This window comes from Prosopis cineraria, unplaced genomic scaffold (genome assembly GCF_029017545.1).
Source record: "Prosopis cineraria cultivar Desert tree isolate PC_DT_omini unplaced genomic scaffold, ASM2901754v1 PC14, whole genome shotgun sequence".
Taxonomy (NCBI): domain Eukaryota; kingdom Viridiplantae; phylum Streptophyta; class Magnoliopsida; order Fabales; family Fabaceae; genus Prosopis; species Prosopis cineraria.
In genome coordinates, this window is record NW_026555345.1 from 4,973,555 (window position 1) to 4,976,345 (window position 2,791).

The 2,791-nt window shown below is 32.4% G+C and overlaps 1 pseudogene; it reads left to right on the plus strand.

Moving 5' to 3' along the window:
* The first annotated feature begins 246 nt into the window (after positions 1-246).
* Positions 247-2,791, plus strand: part of LOC129293123 (cysteine-rich receptor-like protein kinase 26) — a 5,303-nt pseudogene continuing 2,758 nt past the window's right edge.

The window sequence follows — 2,791 nt, forward strand, 5'->3', positions numbered from 1 at the left end:
ATTATTATAATTTTTACAAATTAACTATCTAATATATTTTATATAGTTCAGATTTAATATTAATTTAATTTTTACATTTTAAAATTTTTTTTAATAAATATAATGTTGCAAAATATCTAAAAATTAATTTAAAATAAATGACAAATATGTTTTAAGATGAAATAAAAGGGTGGGATCAGCCAAAAAGCTAATGAGTACATTATGCAGACGCGCTAGAAGTTGAGGATCTACTTTGTTTTTAGTAAGTCTTCATTCATCCCCCATCAATAATACCCCAAAATTGAATCTACTTAAGCTTATAATCCCCTCTTTCATGTGTCACAATACATTCCAATGAAAATGTCTGCCATTTCCTTGGCTCTTGTTTCGTTCCTTTCTCATCTGGTCATTCTCTACGCCCAGCATCCTGACACAGTTTATTCCAATTGCTCCTTAGGCAAAGGAAACTACACAGACACAAGTGCCTATCACACCAACCTCAATACCCTTCTTTCTAATTCGCCTCCGACACAAATATTGACTATGGCTTCTACAATTCCTCCAATGGTGAATCCCCATAGAGTTGACGCACTTGGACTCTGCAGAGGAGATGTGAAGCCAGATATTTGCCGTAACTGCCTCAAGAATGCCACAATGCTTCTCCCAAATCAATGTCCGAATCAGATGGAGGCATTTGGATACTATGACTTGTGCATGTTCCGATACTCAAATCGTTCAATCTTTGGGACATATCAAGGTCATGACTTTTCCTTTGCCTTTAACAACCCAGGAAACGCAGAAAGTGCAGAAAATTACACAGATGCTCTTGATGATCTGATGCAAGTCTAAAGAGCAAAGCTGCGGCTGGTGACTCTCATCGTAAGGTGGCTGTGGGAAACGCAACAGCAGATCAGAATGAAACTGTATATGGTCTTGTTCAGTGCACGCCTGATTTGTCCCAGCAAGATTGTGAAGATTGCTTAGAGAAGGCTATCTCAGATATTCCACTCTGTTGTCAGAACAAGATTGGTGGAAGGGTTATCAAACTGAGCTGCAATCTTCGATTTGAGAAGGGCCAGTTCTATGATCCAATTGAATTATCTTCAACTCCTGCTCTAGCTCCGTCTAGTAATACACCTTTCTCACCACCAGGTATATTATCTCTCAACTAACAAAGCTTATATATATATATATATAATATTGAGTTCACTTTGAAATTTCCTTTTAATCTTTCTTAATAGATAAACTTTCTATGATGTATATATAACAGGAGTTGCTAATTCACCAGAAGGAGCTGCTGCTTCACCTTCTTCCGAAGGTACCAATTCTCTCAAAGTATTAATGTGGTTTGATAAGTGGACTATAATGATATAATAATTACTCTCCCGTCCTAATTATATGATGAAGTTTTAAAATCTTATTTAGTCTAAAATATAGGGTAAATATGTAGTGGTTATTTCTTTTCCCCATATTCTCCATCTTTAATTACACCAAGTTGTAATTTCAAAACATCTTTCATATATTAAAATCATTAATTTTAGTGATAGGTGAAATTGAAAAGTCAAACTTTTTTTTTTTTGCCAAATTCGAAGATATTAACTGTGATTTCTTTAAAAACTATGAAGTTAGTTAAATTTACACTATAATTAGGATAGGCCAGAGTGTATATATATATATATATATATATAATTAGAACTAGAGGGAGCATATATAGTCTGGTCCTAACCAGGCAAAGTTTTAAGGGAGAATGACAATTAAGGACCTTCTAAGAATATTAATCTCAATTATGGATTGTAAAATTTTGAAATTTCAGTTAAGGACCATGGTCCTTAATTGTGATAAAAAAATGTAGTTTGTGAGGTGAAATTTATTATTGTCACTTGAAAATTCACTAATCTAACTTGAGAAAATTTGTAACATATATTGTGAAAACATGAAATCCTACTTGAAAATCAATTGTTTAACAAAAGTGCTACTTGAGAATTCACTAACCCGACTTAAAAAATTTCTGACGTATATTGTGAAAACATGAAAACTCTACTTGAGAATCGATTGTTTAATAAAAAAAACCCATTTGGACAAGTCACTTTTTATTATGATTCTCAAGTAGAGTTTCATTTTTTTACAATATACGTTAGAAATTTTTTCAAGTCTAGTTAGTGAATTCTCAAGTGGCGCTTTTTGTTAAACATTTCATTTTCAAGTGGAGTTTCATGTTTTCATAATATATGTTAATAATTTTCTCAAGTTGGGTTAATAAATTCTCAAATTGCGTTAGTGAATCCCACCTCATAAATTATATTTTTTTATTACAATTAATGACCATAGTCCTTAATTGAGATTTAAAAATTTTATAGTCTGTAATTGAGATTAATGTTTTAGAAGATCCTTAATTGTCATTCTCTTCAAGTTTTAATTAAAGCCATATTTGAACTTATGGAGGGAGTATACTTATTTAACTTATCTGATTCTAAAGTATTAGGAAAGGTGTGTAAATAAGTATAATTGCACATTTTAAAGTTCAGAAATTTATAAACAGGCTTATAATGAGTATAATCAAGTTGAAGCTGTGGTTCTCTTTACCTGGTCAAAGAATATGATAATCATCACTTGTGCTTGGCTTTGCAGGAGATAGCAACAGAACCTCAAGGATTGTCGCTATCGTGGCTGTGGTAATCGGTGCCTTACCACACTTTACTGAAATTAATTCTGTATGGACGAAGAAACAACAGCTACTGGATTTATGAAATGTTCTCAGTAAAAGTAGTTATTGTCATTTCTCTTTTCGGTTTTGCTTTTTCTTTGGATCTCT